The sequence below is a fragment of the Pseudophryne corroboree genome, chromosome 4, assembly GCF_028390025.1.
Source record: "Pseudophryne corroboree isolate aPseCor3 chromosome 4, aPseCor3.hap2, whole genome shotgun sequence".
Lineage (NCBI taxonomy): Eukaryota > Metazoa > Chordata > Amphibia > Anura > Myobatrachidae > Pseudophryne > Pseudophryne corroboree.
This window is the reverse complement of record NC_086447.1, coordinates 341,504,302-341,510,301: the sequence shown is the minus strand read 5'-3', so window position 1 is coordinate 341,510,301 and position 6,000 is coordinate 341,504,302.

The window sequence follows — 6,000 nt, the reverse complement described above, 5'->3', positions numbered from 1 at the left end:
AATTACTGCACTGGCCCCGATCCAATTAGCGAGGATTCCCGAAGGTGTGCTTTTCCCCACAGCTTCATGAGCTGCGAAGAATAGTCCACGAGAAAACAACACAATCGAGGGTTCAAGCGCAAGATAAAACCTTTGATTCCACTTCCACAGTTTACTTTGAAACAGTGAGTTTCCATGTGGTAATCCCTGATTTTAGGTGTGGAGAATTTTTTTTAATTGAATAGCCTTTCCCTGCATCACACGGTAATTACCTGACAATTAGCAGCAGGGTAAACCCCGCGGCTAATTGAATATGCCCCTAAGCCTCCTTCGGTTATATTAGTCCTCTGCTCAGTAATCCAGAATACAAGGGCTAGTTCAAATAATTATCCAAATAATTAATCCATTAAAACTTAAACTGTAATTATCTATACACTCTCATGTTGTGAATACTGTATGCTAATAGCTGGTATAAAGCCCTGCAAAATGACCAGTCCAAGTCTCCCTCTATTAAAATAAAAGATTCAGAAAAAGCTACAGTATCTGATAAAACATTATAGTATGCCAACATTAATCTCTTTTGATAGATTAAATGTTCTCTATTCATTTTTGATTTTCACTGTCAGCTCTCCAATCCCTCAATGACACTAAATAGCTACAGATAGTTTCCTGTTTGCCGCAGGCATAGGAAAGGTTTGACAGATGAAAATGACAATTACATGGTGAAATTAAATATTAATGTTTTGGGCCTGTGGGCTTTTGGTTCTCCCAGTAGATGTTAATGTAAATGTCTTTGAGGCTCTGAACACAGTCCTCTGTATGTTACAGACCAATGGTCAGTGCTTTGAGGACATAGAAAGGGAGTACTCAATGAACTGTGCTAGATCATAAAAGTCATATTGTAGGCAATGTTCATTGTATATAAGTGTATATCAAATATTACTGTGTATTCTGCAAAGCTATTTTATACTACTCTGCTCAAAAAAATAAAGGGAACACTAAAATAACACATCCTAGATCTGAATGAATGAAATATTCTTATTAAATACTTTGTTCTTTACATAGTTGAATGTGCTGACAACAAAATCACACAAAAAGTATCAATGGAAATCAAATTTATTAACCCATGGAGGTCTGGATTTGGAGTCACGCTCAAAATTAAAGTGGAAAAACACACTACAGGCTGATCCAACTTTGATGTAATGTCCTTAAAACAAGTCAAAATGAGGCTCAGTAGTGTGTGTGGCCTCCACGTGCCTGTATGACCACCCTACAATGCCTGGGCATGCTCCTGAGGAGGTGGCGGATGGTCTCCTGAGGGATCTCCTCCCAGACCTGAACTAAAGCATCTGCCAACTCCTGGACAGTCTGTGGTGCAATGTGGCGTTGGTGGATGGAGCGAGACATGATGTCCCAGATGTGCTCAATTGGATTCAGGTCTGGGGAACGGGCGGGCCAGTCCATAGCATCAATGCCTTTGTCTTGCAGGAACTGCTGACACACTCCAGCCACATGAGGTCTAGCATTGTCTTGCATTAGGAGGAACCCAGGGCCAACCGCACCAGCATATGGTCTCACAAGGGGTCTGAGGATCTCATCTCGGTACCTAATGGCAGTCAGGCTACCTCTGGTGAGCACATGGAGGGCTGTGCGGCCCCCCAAAGGAATGCCACCCCACAACATTACTGACCCACTGCCAAACCGGTTATGCTGGAGGATGTTGCAGGCAGCAGAACATTCTCCTTGGCGTCTCCAGACTCTGTCAAGTCTGTCACATGTGCTTAGTGAGAACCTGCTTTCATCTGTGAAGAGCACAGGGCGCTAGTGGCGAATTAGCCAATCTTGGTGTTCTCTGGCAAATGCCAAACGTCCTGCACGGTGTTGGGCTGTAAGCACAACCCCCACCTGTGGACGTAAGGCCCTCATACCACCCTCATGGAGTCTGTTTATGATCGTTTGAGTAGACACATGCACATTTGTGGCTTGCTGGAGGTCATTTTGCAGGGCTCTGGCAGTGCTCCTCCTGTTCCTCCTTGCACAAAGGTGGAGGTAGCGGTCCTGCTGCTGGGTTGTTGCCCTCCTACGGCCTCCTCCACGTCTCCTGATGTACTGGCCTGTCTCCTGGTAGCGCCTCCATGCTCTGGACACTACGCTGACAGACACAGCAAACCTTCTTGCCACAGCTCGCATTGATGTGCCGTTCTGGATGAGCTGCACTACCTGAGCCACTTGTGTGGGTTGTAGACTCCGTCTCATGCTACCACTAGAGTGAAAGCACCGCCAGCTTTCAAAAGTGACCAAAACATCAGCCAGAAAGCATAGGAGCTGAGAAGTGGTCTGTGGTCACCACCTGCAGAACAACTCCTTTATTGGGGGTGTCTTGCTAATTGCCTATAATTCTCACCTGTTGTCTATTCCATTTGCACAACAGCATGTGAAATTGATTGTCAATCAGTGTTGCTTCCTAAGCGGACAGTTTGATTTCACAGACGTGTGAGTGACTTGGAGATACATTGTGTTGTTTAAGCGTTCCCTTTATTTTTTTGAGCAGTGTATATTTTTTTTACTTCAACTGGAAGAAAAATTCTGTATAAAGGACTTTCACCATTCTAACTATAATTATATGTTACCCATTACACAGCAAGGTCGCTTGTTAGACATCCTAGGAGGATGTTTAGAGTCAAGGGCGTAGCTACCATAGGTGCAGACAGTGCAGCTGCTATGGGGCCCAGAGCTGAGAGGGGCCCACCTTCCCAATCAAAGTTACATGTTGGGTGGTACGTAGTGGTCCTTTCAAACTTTTTCCTTGGGGCCTGCAATATATCTAGGTACAGTATGCCGCTGGACCTGCACATTGTAGTGTGTTATAAAATGAACTGGAGGGCATTTTAATGTTATATAATATGCACCGGGGCACTGTAATGAGGAACCATATGAATGAAAATGATGTAGGGCACTATTTACTACATCAGAAAATGATGTTGGGTACTATAATAGGGCATAAAATTAACAACTGCGGCAGAGAAGTGTCTCTCTAGAAGCACTGAGATGGGGGCCCCTTCAAAAAGTTGCTATGGGGCCCACAAAGCTCTGTCTACACCCCTGTTTAGAGCCCACTGGGTCCGAGTGGGTCAGCTGTGTTTTAGTAATATTACATAAAGAATCTCAATTGGGGGAAATGTATCAATCCCTGGGGAGGGATGGATCATGCATCACATTTTGCATATGATGTATCCCTCCACTCATTGCAAGCATAGTAACATTTAGTAACGCTGCATGCTTAAAAAATATATCAATGGACAGCTTTCCTGATAAGATTTGTCTTTTGCTCTGCAAGATCCTCTGGGTATATGACCTGGGAGTTCTTCTGTGCATGCATCACATAATGTGTGCACCGCAGGGTACACTGGGAGGGATCTGATTTTATCTATCTGCAGTCTTATTTGTCTCTGAATCTGTATACAAAGTGCTACAATGCAGCGGGCACAGCTTTTTTCCATGTCCAGTTCCTTGTGCTTTGTATACAGATTCAGTCGTACACAGATATAAGTTGCACAACAAATTAATCAGCAGTACCTGAAGATGCTCCAGGAGACTGATGATTATGACGCACTTTTGGCAAAAAAGACGTTCGACGCTAGCATACTGTAGTTGAATGGGACCTGGTGGCTCATTCACGCCAGGCATCTCACACTGCATGGCATATTGACGTTAGATGTATGAGGATACATCTGTAGGAGTAGACCAGAGGGTATTACATGCTCTGCAGAATGTTATGCTATCCTGTCGACATAGAATCCAGTGAAAGAGCACCAATCGATCACACTTCCTTCTTTATGTGTCACAGGCATTTATTTACCATTCCTCGATGTGTTTATGTTCAAAATTAAATAGGTCAACATGGGGTGTTTTGCTATTAAAAACATTGGGGGTAATTCCAAGTTGATCGCAGCAGGAAATTTTTTAGCAATTGGGCAAAACCATGTGCACTGCAGGGGGGGGCAGATATAACATTTGCAGAGAGAGCTAGATTTGGGAGGGTTATTTTGTTTCTGTGCAGGATAAATACTGGCTGCTTTATTTTTACACTGCAATTTAGATTGCAGATTGAACACACCACACCCAAATCTAACTCTCTCTGCACATGTTAAACCTGCCCCCCCTGCACTGCACATGGTTTTGCCCAACTGCTAAAAAAATTTCCTGCTGCGATCAACTTGGAATTACCCTTATTATCCTAGTAAATAAACCAAAAAATGAGGAATAATTATTTTGCCTACTCGACAGTGTATAAAAACCCTGCGTGATGAATCAAGGATTTCAGATTTTGATTTAACAAGCCATAACACCTCCTTCCAGTTTTCAGTAATCCACTGGTGGTGCTTAATGCCTTGGACAAGCCACAGCTGTGAGTTAACCCATTACTTGTTCCAAGAATTAGGCCTTTCTTTATATCTCTGAAGTGTAATAAACTTTTTTTTAACTTCTAGCATTGTACCACGCTTATTTTTGTACCATTTCATGGTATTCGCTGGACTTCAATTTCAGTAAAAACTCAAAAAATTAAGACAAAGGAGTATTAATGGTGCACCATAACTAGGCTTACCATACTATCACATAACCTCTGTATTACCCTTTCACACCGCAGCTATAACCCGGTAAATTGCCGTTTTTTAAGCCTTCCAAAACGGTTCTAGCTGCGGTGTGAAAGAGCCACTTTGAATTTACTGGTTACAGATTACTGGTATTTTAAAACGGTTAAAAAGCAGGGTCCTACGCGGTTCAGACCCGTTTCATTGTGCAATGTGAAAGGCTCTGAAACGGTATTTCCAAACCACAGAAGGTGATAGGCTGTCTCCATGTGTGATGTCACCAGGCAGAAGCAGGAAATAAACTGGTGGAAACACATGAGAGTGAAGAAGCATTTTTTTTTATACAGAATACAGTTTAAAATGGCAAATTGGAGTGATGAGGAGGTTAGGGAGCTGCTTAGGATGAGAGGGGATGAAGAAATTGCTAGACAAATCACTGGGACAGTGAAGGATGCAGTAATCTACAAAAACATGGTAAAGATGCTTGAAGCTGCTGGGTTCCATCGTACGACTAGCCAAATTATTAATAATTAATTAATAATTATTAATAATGTGTGGGCTAGAAAAGTCCATTTAAAATGACAACCACTGTTTTCTATGGGAGAAACGGGTTCAGTGTGAAAGGTACCAAAACGGTAATGAAACGGTAATATACCAGTTACAACATGCATTGTGAAGGGGGTTTAACTGCTCAGACCAGTTTTAAGAACCATTTAAAGAACCGTTTCAAAAGCAGGGTTTGTGATGTGAAAGCAGCATAAGTGTCCCGGTAATGGGATAGTATGGTTAGCCTACCCATAACTTACAGCAGTAAATATACTTCTGCACGTAAGGGGGCTTAACTGAAGTATCTGAAGTCTTCAAAAGATTAAGTTTAGCCGCAGTGCACCGGATGGCAATATCTTTTCCAATTTCATATACTATATACATGCAGAAGAGATTTATCTTTCAATTTTGATGGCAGAGTACCACACCCTGCACCCTTCCCCAAAGTTTAGTTGGTGCTTGGGGAGGGGGTTCCAATAGGTTACCAGAAACAGATTCTTGGGAGGACAGCAATCGCCTCTGTCATCCACCTCTCAATCCGACCCTGCTCTGCACACACTGCATGTGGATGGGGTACTTCAGTGGTGCCCCTAAATGCCAGCACCCAAGACAGCTACCTTAGCCAACCTCCATTTGGTATTTGACACACAAAAAGTGATGATGCAAAGTTGAAGCGTATGCTCCACACCCAAGCATAAGTACAGTACCAGTCATATAGAGCCATTTGTAACTCATTTCCACTAATATAAATAAATAAATAAATAAATAAATCAGTATTAAAATACATACATTAGATATATATATATATATATATATGACAAACTAAGAGCATTTTCCTAGTGCTATCTGGTAGTACCAACACACAATGCTATATGTTTTCCTT